This window comes from Vulpes lagopus, chromosome 10 (assembly GCF_018345385.1).
Source record: "Vulpes lagopus strain Blue_001 chromosome 10, ASM1834538v1, whole genome shotgun sequence".
Classification (NCBI taxonomy): domain Eukaryota; kingdom Metazoa; phylum Chordata; class Mammalia; order Carnivora; family Canidae; genus Vulpes; species Vulpes lagopus.
Genome location: NC_054833.1, coordinates 100,054,331 through 100,069,093, shown reverse-complemented (window position 1 = coordinate 100,069,093; position 14,763 = coordinate 100,054,331). Strand labels below are relative to the sequence as shown.

The 14,763-nt window shown below is 42.1% G+C and overlaps 1 non-coding gene across 1 annotated transcript; it reads right to left on the bottom strand.

Annotated features, from left to right (window-relative positions):
• Nucleotides 1-13,672: 13,672 nt before the first annotated feature.
• On the bottom strand, nt 13,673-13,781 carry LOC121501034. The gene has a single exon (XR_005990483.1). It is a non-coding gene; the product is annotated as a U6 spliceosomal RNA (small nuclear RNA).
• Between the last annotated feature and the right edge of the window lie 982 nt (nt 13,782-14,763).

Here is a 14,763-nt window from a genome sequence, read left to right as displayed (position 1 = left end):
TTGTTTCTGTGAACTCCTCAGACCTGCCTGGTTTCTAAGAGGAGTTGGCTCAGCCGAAGTCTACAGTCTGAGTGAACTTGTGGCCACCCAATTTAAGGGGATAAATATTTAGCAATGGAGGTATTGCCTCCCACAAACACCCTTTTTTGATGTATTTTCTATATTTTATGTGTTTTAGGACATTTCTGTTCAGGGTTCCAGTTAAACATCCTTTGGTTAAAAGGAACAGAAGTCTAGCAAATCTGGCTTAAATGAAAGAAGTTATTGGCAGGGTACGGCTCTCAGGGAGTCTGCAAAACCACTGAACACATCAGCAATGGGGAAGGAGCAACCTCAGCTAGCTACCTCAAAAGCAAGAAGTTGTAAACCTTCTGTGTTCCGTCCAGTCATTACTGTGGGAATAACCATCCATTTGAGTTCATTGATGGGGCATAGAAAAGCAACAGAAGCTCAGTGTGTGAGTCTCCAGGTCCTTGGAGGAAGCTTCACTTAGCCTAGCTTGGGTCACCTGGCAGCTTCCCAGTAACCTGTGGATATGGTCAAGGGTAGGGTTCGGGGCCACAAATGCACCCCTCTCTCTAAGTCCCCAGAGTCAGCAGGCTGTGAGGAGGAGCATTTTTGAAGAAAGTGGGCTAGGCAAACATCCCAAAATATTTGCTGTCTCCATCCCTAAAGTCTATACCTAAATTCTGTAGTCTGTGCCATCCAGCCAGCTCAGCTAGGTCTCCTTTGCATCCCTGCCAGCCTCGGTAAGCAGGTGGTTAAAAGCCGTGATCCTGAGAGTCAGCATGCCAACATTTGAATCCCAGCTCCAGCATCAGCCCGTTTGGTGACCGTTAGCAAGCGACTCATTGTCTATGAGCCTCAGTTTCCTCTTCTGTAAGTGGGAGAAAGAAACTTTTTGTTTTAGGCTTTTGAAGGGATTAAAGGAGTGAATACACCTGGCCCCTTTACTGAAAGCACAACTAAATACTCAGAATAATGCCTAGGAAGTAGAAAGGGCTCAGTTACCTGTTAGCTGGTAGTTGTAGCATTATTATAACTGCAAGATTATATGATAACAATAATATTAAGTATTGTCATTTCTCTGGTTCACACATCATCATTTCCTTATGCCAGAGATTCCTGAGCTTTCTTGGTTCACAGTGAGCACCCTTGGCATCTCAGTAATTTTTTCACAGTACATGTAGGCCAAAAGAATAATTTCGTTTGTTGTATTGTTACATCCAAACAATTTATTTTATTTTTTAAATTTTTAAAAAAGATTTTATTTACTTATTCATTAGATACACACAGAGAGAGGCAGAGATAGCAGAGGGAGAAGCAGGCTCCTCACAGGGAGCCTAATGCGGTACTTGATCCCAACACCTGGAATCACACCGTGAGCCAAAGGCAGACGCCCAAACGCTGAACTACCCAGGTGTCCCACATCCAAACAATTTAGTAAGTGTTCATGTCCTACTAACTTGGTAGCCATTTGAAATTATACTATATGCTAGAAAAATACTATTTTTATTTGAATCTTATAATCACTCATTAAGGGGATACATGCACCAGTTCAGCCCACAAGTAGATTGAAGATTCACATACAGTCTTGTGATAGGAATAAACATGCAGACACAGAGAGAAGGGACACATGACTCAGACTTGGGACTCAGGGAAGCTATCTCAGAGGAGATGGTGGCTGAGCTGAGCCTTGCTAGATAGGGAGATGCTACTTGAGTGAATGGAGTGGTGGAGGTGATGATGGGCACTAACATTGATTAAGCACTTGTTATATACTGGCCTTTGAGTTTGCTTACTCATTTAACCCTCATACCAAATCTGCAGTGAGTATTAGTCTTATTCCCATTCTTAGGAAATTTTGAGGATCAGAGAAGTTAAATATTTGCCCCTGGTCACACGGTTCATAAATGAAAGAGCCCATCCAAACCCACATGTATGAATTTTGGAACCTATAATTTTTTTTTGCTACTTCCCACTTACTCCCAGATGAGGCTCATTTCATCGTATAGAGGCAAGAATAAAAGGTTAAATTTATGTTTCCCTTGATTCCCCACATATGAAAGGGAAAACAATACAAACTTAATAAATTGGAGGGAGAACAGAGTTTATTTTTGCCTTCATCATGTCCTCCAGCTTCTTCAGCTGGCATTGCACACAGTGGAATGAGTAATTAGCTAGGATGATTTTAATTAAAATGGAACCTACCAATTAATAAATGAAAGTGCTGGCATACTTGCTAGTTTAACAACTCAGTGTGTGGTGCCAGCTTTCCAGTTAAAGAACTGAGATGGGGAAATATTGCTTCACCCCTCAGACAAGATGATTAAATAGAACTTGAGTCTTATGCTTGGTTCCAGTTGGCTTGTTATCTGAGACTAGCACAAGGTTTTGATATAATCACTGGAGTGATCATCACTCAGTCTAGTTGTCTTAGATGTGGTGTGTGGGTCCCTAATGGAGTCTGTGTGTATATTGCATTTAGAATTCCTGATTGCCTTCCCATCGCCACTCAGCCTTTCCCTGTGCCTTCCCACTGTTGAGCAGCACTCAGCCTCTCAGTGTCAATCCCTGGGTGCCCAAGTCTTCAACCACCCATGCTGCATCAGAGCATGGACACTGTTTCATTGCACTGCTTTGCTTATCTGATTAGTACATGTGTATCTTTGTGTCTATTCCAGCCATGACCCAGGAAGGGACAGATCAGGATACCATGACACCCCTCAGTTTAACTTCTCCTGGCCTGAAATGAAGCGAGGAATCAATGGCCAACCCAAAGGCAGTGTCTAATTTGATGGCCAGTAATCTATGACTTGTGTGGTCTGCTTAAAGAATTGAGCAAAATGGATTAGATTTTCCAAAGAATTTGCATTATACCAGAACATAATACTTGCTCAAGAACTACTTTGGGCCATGCGAATAATGGTGAGTAAGCCCAAAAAGTCAGAGTTTAAAGGTTAGTCAGTCAGTAATTGGTGGAAATGTGTCTTTAGGCAGTCTCGGTCCTGTCAGAGTCCACCAGATACAATTGGAAGAAGAAGAAATATTTCCTGAAGCAATTTAAAGATCCTTTTTAAAGGGCTCATATTCAAGTCCATAAATTTTTATTTTATAGGTATAGCCTTGGTTTGATATTTCCTTGACTATAACTTTCCTCATTTTTCATTTTATATTGTCAAGCCTTTATTCCATACTTCATCACGGTTGTCAATGGCACTTCTGTTTCTCTATTTTTCATTTCTTTCTCATGTGAAACCAAAGCTTTCTGGCTACTTTGTTCTACTTTTTTAATTCATTTGTGTTTCCTTATTAATTTGTGAACAGATTCCTCTCTGGGCTCATTTCCTCTCCTTCCACTAGCCTGGGTTTGTCTTCTAAATCTCCTCTATCCCATGGAGCCCGTAAAGCATTCTGAGAAGTTACTTAGCTTTTTATCTGATATTAAATCGGTATGGCCTAATATTGAACCAAATGATAAACTGAAGATAGTTTTGCCAGAGCTCCTAACCTCTTATAAACATTTATCAATCTGACTTAGCCCCCTTTAGTAAATAGTGGCCCTCAAAAAATATATCCAGGTCCTAATCCACAGCACCTGTGAATGTGACTTTATTTGGAAATAGTCTTTGTGGATGTGATTAAGGATCTTGAGATGAGACCATCCTGGATGGGTGGGCTTTATATATGGGCCATTTGTCAGGGTGGGCCTTATCAGTGGATGCAGAGGGAGTTTGAGACATACACAGAAACACAGGGGAGAAGGCCATGTGAAGATGAAGCAGGGGTTGGAGGAACACAGCCACAAACCCAAGGAACGTGGCAGCCACCAGAAGCTAGAAGAGACAAAGAAGGTGCCTTCCCTAGAGACTTCAGACTGTCAACACCTTGATTTTGGACTTCCAGCCCTGAGAACTGTGAGAGAATAAATTTCTGTTGTTAAAGGCCAGCAAGTTCATGGCAATTTGTTACACCAGCTCTAGGAAACAAATACCCCCTGGTTCTGAACCCCCACACGCAATTTTGAGGAATAAGTCTCCCCTCTGCCTTAGGATTAACATGGAAACAGTCCACTGTTGACTGTCCAGGGATTGGCACACAGCCCGGACTGTTAGATTTATTTGCTCAGTAATTCCCTTGGGATTAGGATCAAACAGCACCAAAGCCTGTCTGCCTGCACTCTGGAGAACATCCTTGGGGTGTTCTCATTACCTAGACTATACATTTTAGTTAGTGGTTGCTAACTAGTCAGTGTTGCTAGACTGACTATAAGTTCCATGAAAGCAGTGACTTTGCCTTGTTGGCATTTCCAGGGCATGGCAGTGTCTGGCATGCAGTACTTTCCAATGCTTCTTATCTTGATAGCCTGGAAATCTGAGTTGCCCTTGACACTGTCCTTGCCCTTACTCCCTAGCAGACACAGTCACCCATGTTCCTAGGTCCCCATCAATGCAATGAGCTCCAGATCACTCCCAACAGCCAATTGTTACATCCTGTGCCTGAAGATTTTTCTAAATCCCTAGCAGGCAGGTTGGAAGTGCCAGAAAATTAATGGCCCCTATATCAATCCTCAGTCAATGGCTAGAAGAATTAGGTATATCAGTAGCCCAGCTACTTCACCTCTTAGGTGGGATAATTCTGAGGTGCAATTCTTCATTGATGCTGAGAATAAACTAAGTTCCAGTCATCCTCTATGGTAGTTGGCTTAATACCTCACTTTTTTAGTGGCTGCCTTCTTTTTTCTTGTCTCATTTCCCCACTCCTCTACCAATGAGTTCTATGTATTCCAATAAAGTACTTGAGTCTTTGTCTTAGAGTTTCTAGTAAACTCAAACTAGGATACTCCTATATCCAAACTGCCACCAAATTCCACTGAATTTACCTTCTGAATGTCTGTCAAAGCTAGTTTTTCATATCTCTACAGATATCAACTTAATTTAAGGCATTGTGGACTTCCGCAAAACATCTCTCTGGTGAACACTGCTCTGTACCATTTTCCCCTACGGCCAGAGTTGTTTTTCAGCATTTAAATATGATCATACTTTCTTTGAGACACCTTGATGACTTCCCATTGTTTTTATGAGAAAGACTAATGGAGCATATAAGCCTTGTATTCTGCTCCTGCCTACCTACTCCAGCTGTATATTGTATCAAGTGCCCCCTTCCTGCTTGTCCCACTCCTATATCATTGGTTAAATTCATGAATGCCACAGGACTCTTGTACAAGAGTCTCAGCTTCTCAGGGAAGCCTCTTCTGGCACTGTAAGTAGGTCAGTTCCCCTGGTGATCCGTTCTCTTGGTACCCTGTACCTCTCCCTCATAACTCCTATCAGAACTACATTATTACATCTCTTTGTCTGATTCCTTGATTGATGCCCCTTTCCTCCTTTAGACTCTGAGTTCTACAATAGCGTGATCACGTCTCAGTTTTGGTCCATCATTGTACCCTACCATTTAGTGTAGCAGTTGGCAAAAAGTGGATACCCAAAAGCTATTAATTAAGTGAAAGAAAACTAAATGGGCAAAGACAGCTATTCCTAATCAAATAGCCAGCTGGGTGGGCTGAGAAAAAATCCAGTCTCTTCCAAATAGAGTACTTGACAAATATCAACCTAAAAAAACTAAAAATAAAAATAAAAAAATAGCTCAGCATTGTTAGTCAACCCTATTCACAGCATAAAGGGTATAAAGTGCCTTACCACGAATGAATCAGGGAGGGGCTCCTATCTTCAGCCAGTAACTTGGTTGTTTTCCACACCTAGCTCTCCATATACTTTCCTATGAGCACTAGAGGGCAAGAATTAGATCTCTTCATCCTATCTCCAATGCATGACACATGTTTGGGCCCCCATGCTCCTGCCGATCTAGATAAACTTGACTTAAATCCCCAGTGTAATTCCAATGCAAAGCTCAACGTCCAATGTTCCGAGATTTATTCAAGGGTTTATTCAAACCCTTAAGGGCTTACGTTTCCACGAATCACCTCTGGTTCAATTTCCACCTTCAGCGAATCTTAGTTCTGTGTTCTGTATTTTTTTTATTTTTTTTAAAGATTTTATTTATTCATGAGAGACACAGAGAGAGGCAGAGACACAGGCAGAGGGAGAAGCAGGCTCCATGCAGGGACCCTGACGTGGGACTCGATCCCGGGTCTCCAGGATCACGCCCTGGGCTGAAGGCGGCGCTAAACCGCTGAGCCACCGGGCTGCGCTTTGTGTTCTATATCTTGAGGTCTCTCCTTTCTCCCCCCTCTACCCCAGTGTCAGCCCAAATCTGGTCGCATGCCGCCTCTCCATGTTTTTCCTCAAGATACCTTTTAGAAAAACTTCTGAGTGCCTTTATTTTTTTTTTTAAAGATTTTATTTATTTATTTATTCATGACAGACACACACAGAGAGGCAGGGACACAGGCAGAGGGAGAAGCAGGCTCCATGGAGGGAGCCCGACGTGGGACTCAATCCTGGGTCTCCAAGATCAGGCCTTGGGCTGAAGGCAGCGCTAAACTGCTGAGCCACCCGGGCTGCCCCATGAATGTCTTTATTTAATTAGAGACAGAGCAGCATCAGCCAGGTAAGTAGACTGTAACTAACAGAGCAGAACTTAAATTTGAATATCGTGTTTTCATGTTCTTATAAAAGGTCCTGTTGGGATGCCTGGATGGCTCAGTGGTTTAGCGCCTGCCTTTGGCCCAGGGCATGATCCTGGAGACCCGGGATCGAGTCCCACGTCAGGGTCCCTGCATGGAGCCTGCTTCTCCCTCTGCCTGTGTCTCTGCCTCTCTCTGTGTCTCTCATGAATAAATAAATTAAAAGCTTAAAAAAAAAAAAGGCCCTGTCCATTACTGCCACATCAGGTTCCAGATTGACATGGCATTCCTCAGCACTCTGGCCCTTGTTTTCTCTCCTCTCTTCACTTACACTACCAAAGCGGCACTCCTTTATTAGACTCCCTGCATCTCATGACCACCAGGACTTACCTTCCACATCCAAAAAGCTTAGCAATAAATTTTCCTAAATAAAAATAATTCATTTAAATATGGTAAACGGATTCCAGTCACACTTTTTTCTCATTCCACTGGACATTTTTTTTTTTAATGAAATGACAGGGTCAAGTGAGGATAGTCTTATAGCAAAACCCATAGGTGCTGGATTAAAAAAAAAACATTTGTGCAAAACATATTTAGTGTGTAAACACATTGATCTTGTATGGAGATAGATGAGCCTGAGAAATGCTGGTGGGAGTGATGATAAGATCAGAGGTAGGACCTGGAGTGAGACGCTGCTTTTGAGGAGGGGGCAGAGGGAGGAGGGAGAGGGAGGAGCAAGGGGATCAGACTGGACCATAGAGGATGGAGGTGGAAGAGAGTGGGAAAGGAAGGAGCAGTCAGCACTTGACTTTTGGAGGAGGGGTTTGAGAGGAACAACCTTGAAACACCTAGAGATAATTTTGGGTCACCAGCCAGGGACATGGGCATTGGCCCTGGCACTGCCTCTTAATATGCTGTGTGACCTTGGAGACATTAATCAACCTGTCTGAACCTCAAGTTTCTCATGTATAAAGCAGATTTGAACCAGTTGCTCTCTAAACAACTTGTACTTCTGAAATCTCTAATTCTGGACCTTCTCCAGCCATATTTGAGCATGTACAGGTATCTAATCACTTTTGCTTAATGTTTTACAGAGGAAAAAATCTGAGGAAAAGAAAAGAATCGCTTTTTGTCTACTGTTTGAAGCTAGCAGCATGCAGAGAGCTCATTATGCTAAAATACCATTTGGGGAGATTAATTAAAAACTCTGACATTCAGAGCAGGGATTTGGGGGCAGGAATGTACAAGTCCAGAACTCTGGGCAGAATTAGACAGGCATCTAAACGTTGAACCTTATTAGGTATCTAGCTAGGCATTAACAGGGGGGACATTTGGAAGCCAATATTCCAAACCCAAGGGCTGGTTGGCTTTGTATGTTTTGTTTGAATTATTGCACATTTAATAGGATTTGGCTTTGGTGCTTATGCTCAACAGTCTGTTTCCTTGGCAATGCAATCCCCAGAGGGGCAAAGGCCATATGAAACACATGGGTCATTTTGCAACCTAGTGAGTAAGGCGAGTGTGTATCCCCCTTACATATACGGTAAGGAAAAGAATGAGCAGCACAGGGTAAGTACTCAATAAATGGAAGGCACTATTATTCTTACCGGGAAAAAAATCCACACTATGCTTCATATTATAATAGATGTGCAAACAAGCTCTTTTTTTCCAAAAATGATTATCAGACAAAATAACTCTTCTCAGCAGTTCCGTTGGCATTATCTTTGATTCTAGGTTTTTCCCCTACGTCCTTCACTTGCTTTCCACCAGCAAGTCTTGTTCATTCTGTGTCCAAGTCATACTCCAGATCCATCCAGTTCTCTGCATTTCCCCTGTTACATCTGGTTTTAGCCACCATCACCTCCCACCTGGACCCACAACAGCCTCCTAACTGGTCCTCTCTTTACACCTATTCTCACCCTTGCATCCTTCACCCAACATCCACAGTGATCTTTCAAAAACCTGAGCAAAATCATATCACTTCTTGTCTTAAAACCTTCTTGTACCTTCCAACTGTACCTATAATGAAGTTCAAGCTTGTCTCCTGGCTGACAAATTGGCACATTCTGGACCCTGCCTGCCTCTGATCCCCTCTCACCCTGGGCCACTTAGCTTCCTTCAGTACAATCTTCCTTCTCTCTTTGAAGCTTAAGAGGGTCATCCCTACAATAGAGGTTTTGCACCAGCTGTCTCCTCTACTTGGGATGGTCTTGCTCTGGTCTTTGCATGCCTGGTGCCAGTTTTATCATCAATTCTTGGCGTACTTGTCCTTTCAGGAGAGTCCTACCCTGGTGCCATGCTCTATTATATACCCATATTTCAATTTTCTGCATTCCGCTTTCAATACTGATATTTTTGTATATTTATTTACTTGTATTTTTTTCCTTTCTCTCCCACTAGAACATAAGCTCTGTGAGTATGGAAACATTTTATTAGATTTTATTTTCTGCCAGGACTCAGTAAATATATCTTGAATGCATGAATGGATTAATTTTGTTGAAAACTAGGTGGCCAAGTCATTTTGCCACAATGAATTAGGTCAGCACCACAGTGAAATCATACCAATGATCAGGTCAAAAATTTCTCAGGTATTCCAGTTTTTATTTTTATTGTATTTTGATATTGGTAATTCGTTTCACAATGGGACAATTTTGTAACCATTTATGCACCTTTAGTTTTGACCATTTACACATTGTTAACAATTCTTTTTTTTTTAATTTTTTATTTATTTATGATAGTCATACAGAGAGAGAGAGAGAGAGAGAGAGAGGCAGAGACACAGGCAGAGGGAGAAGCAGGCTCCATGCACCGGGAGCCTGACGTGGGATTCGATTCCGGGTCTCCAGGATCGCGCCCTGGGCCAAAGGCAGGCGCCAAACCGCTGCGCCACCCAGGGATCCCCATTGTTAACAATTCTAAATGGAATTCTAACATCTTTTGCTTTCTTCTTAAAAAATGTCTAATTTACTCCAGCTAATTAGTCTGGCTCTATGTTTGTATACATTAGGAAAAAATTAGGACAACCTAGGCACCCAAACAACTTGTGAACTGTTTAAATAAATTACCATAAATTATAGAAAAGTATATATTATTTCATTTTGTCAAATAATTTTATCCATACCTCTCTATTTAGATAGTTATTCACCAAGGTGTTTGAAATTGTCTTCTCAGGAAGAGGATTAAGATCATGCTACCCTTTAACACAAAAACTTTGAAGGGCTATAAAATATAAGGACCTGGGATGTTTGAGTAGGAGGAGAAAATTTTAAAAACAAAAAACAACCTAATCCCCAGTAGAGAAAAAGGTAAAAAATCCAAATTCTGAAATCAAGAGTTTGAATGACAGCATTCAGCTGGGTGGGGGGGGGGGGGGGGGGGGGGGCGGGGCGGGAATCAGAGAATGGTGATCCTGGCTGCATCTTTGGCAAGCATTGGCTCCGCTGACCAGGCAACACTGTGATAGTCTATGGGTGACTTTGACACTGCCTTCTTTTTTGTTCTCTCTCCTACTCCATTCCCTGCACCCCATATCATCCCTCTACATCCCAGTGTATTATCTTCACATACCCACATTACAAATTGGTCATGTATAAAACATTCAGAGAAGTTGAAAAGGTCTTCTGAATGTATGGAATATACATATGGCTACACATCTTCTTGGGCATCTATTTTCACCAACTAATTCTCCTGCAGCAGAGCCATGTTCCAGGACAGTGAATTGAAACTAGCCAGTAATGAATGGGGTCCAGCAACATGCTGGCATGTCAGAACCTGGTGCAGGACCCCCACTGCACACAAGTTGCCAGGAGAACCACAGAGCCCCTAGGAGAAAATCAACCTGGAAGAGAGTCTAGAATAACAGACTGAGACTGGGAAAAGAATCTGAAAGTTCTTTTGAATTTCTGAAAAGAAAAATCATGGTCCAAGATAGACAGTGGCTCCTGGTACTCCTCCTGCCACTTTGACAGCGGATATGTGTAGCCATGGGGGGAAGCACATGCCTCAGAGGGCTGAAGCTGTGAGGTCTCTGTGGGCTTTGAGGTTCTTGCCACTCCCCTGTCTTAAACAATGTTGATATAGATTTATCGTAAGACCATCCCCAAAGACTAATTCACCAAGATGGGAAAAAAAAATATTTCACAATCTTGCAAAATGTCAAGGCTACTTAATAATCACGAATGCCCTGAGCCGAAGATATGAGTTTCCATTATGGCCAGATAGAGGTAATCACTTGAGAAAAAAAATATTGTACCTAAAAATGAGTCTGAGCCTTTGCGTAGAGAAGACATTTTGCTTCTCATTCCACATATTTTTAATATAAAACCACAAGTGGGTCCTTCTGTGGGATCCACAGATATTGAAAACCTTCACTGATCAGGCAACTATTTCCCTATGGCTTTCCCTTCTACCCACTCCTACTGGAAGTGTTTGGGTCTAAAAGGACCCAAGCAATGAACAGAATGAACAATAATGTGTATTTACAGAGCATTCCCATGTCACACTTCTTGTTCAATTGTTCTTATGATCCAATGTGCAAGACTGGAACAGTTAGCTCTGTTGTTCAGCATGAGCAAAGAGATTTGTGATGTCTGATGCTTGCCTAAGAATACAAGGCTATTTAAGTGAGGATCACTACTGCAGAACCTGTACTCCAGTGACTTTTTTCAATCACTTGTTCTGACATTCCTGTCATAGATACCAGTATTGCTTTTCCTCTCTGGACAGCAAACTTACAGACCTTATGGATGATCCTATGGAGGTACTGGGGAAATAGAATACTATTCAGTCTTGTGTCCTGAGAACTCTAGGCAATATGAAGTCTAGAGGACCCACAGGAGAGACATTGAACAAACAAACAGAACAACAAAAACCTCAAACACTAAGCAGATGACAGAGCAGAAATTGTCTGCCAAAGAATTCTATCCTTTTCGATCTCTACTCAAGGCAATCTGACAAAATTAATTAATTTTGACCTCTAGCCAATAACACATCAGGAGATAGCTCACTGATGAACTTTTTCGTTTGGAACATAAGGCCACTGATGTTTGTAGGGCATGCAACACTGTTAAATTAACGCTTATGCTCTGTTAGTGGCAGAGGGTGGGAGGGTTAGGTTAAAGTTGCGTTTTTTGGACTAAAGTCATCAGATAAATTCTCTTGGCTGTAAGTGCTCAGACCTCAGGGATAGCTAAATGTAAACAATTAGATTATCTTGGTCTACTCACATTTTGCAGATAATTGTTCCCTATAAAATTTCTCTTCTCTTGCTCTTCAGTTGAATCTTGACTCTTGACTATGTTAATGAGAAATGAGCCAGGCTATCTATTATTTATTTCTCAAATTATCCTCACTTATTATAAGATTTGATCAATAAAAATTAAATTATTAAGGGACTGACATATTTAAAAAGTGATACCCAAAACACTTGGATTATAGAATTCTGTTGTCAGATTTAAAGCCTAAAGGAAAGAATCCACCCCTGCCCTACCAGCACTTACACACACACACACACAAACAAACTACTCCCTAGAGGATAAAAATGAATGGTATCAACCCTAATCTTTGAGAACCTGGCAGCTGAAAAAAAAAAAAAAAAGGTTAGGTCAATATGAAATACTTCTAATAACATTAGTGTAGAGTTATAATTACTACTGCCATTTTGAAGGTTTACTTCATATTCCTTTTTTTAAAAAAAAAATATTTATTTATTTTAGAGAGAGAGTGTGAGTGGCAGGGGTGGGGTCCTGGGGAGAGAGAAAGAATCTCCAGCGGACTCCCTGCTGTGCATAGATTCTGCTGAAGGTCTTGACCTCAGGACCCTGAGATCACAATCTGAGCCAAAACCAAGAGCCGGACACCCAACAGATTGAGCCACCTAGGTGCCCTAAGGCTTTCTTTGTATTATTCTAAAGCAGAGATCTGCAAACTCTGGTCTGTTTTTATAAAGCTTCATTAGAACAGAGCACACCCGTTCATTGACATATTGCCTATGGCTGTGTTTGCTCTACATTGACAGTGTTGAGCATTGCCACAGGGACCTATGGACCTAAAAAGCTACAAATATTAAAGCTCTGACCCTTTACAGAAAAAGTTTGCAGAACCCTGGTCTAAATGGTTCCAGCATTTTCCTTTTTAACCATCACAAAGACTATAAGGTAGGCTGATGCTATTTCCATTCCCACTTTACAGATGAAAAAACTGAGACCCAGAGGGTATCAAGTAACTTCTCCAAGTAAAGCTAGGGCCCAATCCATGTAAAACTTACCTTCTTAATGAACCCGCAGTGCTGCCTATTGCCTATTGCCTGCATGCTCTTGCCTTTCCTTACACCAGTACTCTCTAAAACCTATAAGATCTGCTGCCTGGGCAAGAAAAATAGCTTTGGGAACTAGGATAGGAGCCTCCAAAGAATGGATTGTGGAGGTGGGTGCAAGAGAACTTACGGGGAAAGCCCTTCTGTATCAGGCATAACATAAATATCAGCCAGCGGCCAAAGATGTCACCATAAAATTAAAGCTTCCCTGCCCAAATATACTCTCTCCTGTCTCCTAACCTCTGATGATCTTTAATAATTTAGGAAAAACTCAAGGATTTCCCTATATGTTCTAAGCCATAGAACAACAGGAGACAAAATCACACCAATAAAGAACTTGCAGGAACTCTGTGACAAACTCTTAGGTCAGACTATAAAACCAATAGTACATGCATAAAGACCAACAGACAGCACGGCTGCTTGAAGGAATCCGTCATTTTCGTGACAGCTTGGGAATGACTTCTGTAGATTAGTAGTGACCTTCACCACCACCTAGAGCATCAGTATGAAGGTTCCCATGCTACTTATGAGTAGACCCATCACAGCCACAGACCTGGTGAGGGGCAAGAGATGTGGTCTATCTCCATGGCCCCTGTTTGGATCCTGATACCACTGCTCTTCCATTCTCGTTCTGGATCTGCATGTTCTCTTCCTATTGCAGTCCTGCCCCTGCTCCCTGGCCTTGCTGAATGCCCTTGGCTTCTCTGATTTGGCCTTTTGGCCTCTTTAGGGGCCATCGCATGTTCTCAAGCTTGTCCTCTACCCATGCCTGGAGGGATTCTCTCTACCCCTCAGCTCTTGGACTGTCATCCTTGCACAGGGGCCATGCCAATCTTCTCTGTATCGCTCCAATTTTAGTATATGTGCTGCCGAAGCAAGCACTTGGATTGTCACTTAATCTACCAGAATTCTAAAGATTTACCAATCTACCAGAATGGTAAAAGGTTTGGTTCCCTTTCAGCCTTGGTCTTGCCAAGTCCAATTTCAATCCCTGGTAACATGTGCATATTTCACTGAGGGATGTGAAGATCTCCACTGAGGCTCCAGACATTGCAGGAAAATTGAAAATCACTGCTCTCTCAGCAAAACCCCATAGCACATGCATATTATTCCTTATTGAGAAAAGGTGGTCGAAGGAAGTAGGGGAAAAAAAACCCCACTTATTTTGGACCCATTAGGTCTCACTCCATGTGGGTGTGGCCAGTCTCTTAATACTCTAGGCTGTTAAATCATCATATGTAAAAGAAAAAAAAAAAGCATTAAGTGCCTCGTCATCAGGGCTGTTGGAAGTGATAGAGACAATAAAGAGTGACCTCTGGACTCCCAACCAAGAGGGCACTGAGTAATCACTGGTACCATCATACATCCATTCCAGGGCCACCACTGCATAGATTCCTGTCTAGTGGATCTTTTTCTGTAAAACTCTGTGCCCACAGCTACCTCTCTAAAACCCTCCCTTCACTCAATCCAGTTTTTGTGTTTACCCCACTGCTCGAGTCTGTTGCTTCTCAAAGTGTGGTCCTTGGGCAAGCAGCATGGTCCTCACTCCAGAGCTTATATGAAATGCAGAATCTCAGGCCCTTCTTTAGACCTGGTGAATCAGAATCTACAGTGAAACAAGATCCCTGGTGATTCTTGGGAAGTCTGGGAAGCACTGCTCTACTTTATTTTTCTCCAGTAAATCCCATCTGTAAGTTCTGTCCCATCATGCATGTTACCTGGTGTATTAGATTCCTGTTGCTGGTGTAACATATTAGCACCAATGGAATGGTTGTAAAACCCACACATTTATTCTCTTGAGCTTCTGGAGGCCAGAAGTCCACAAGCAGATTCCTGGACTTAAAGCAAAGCATTGGCAGCACAA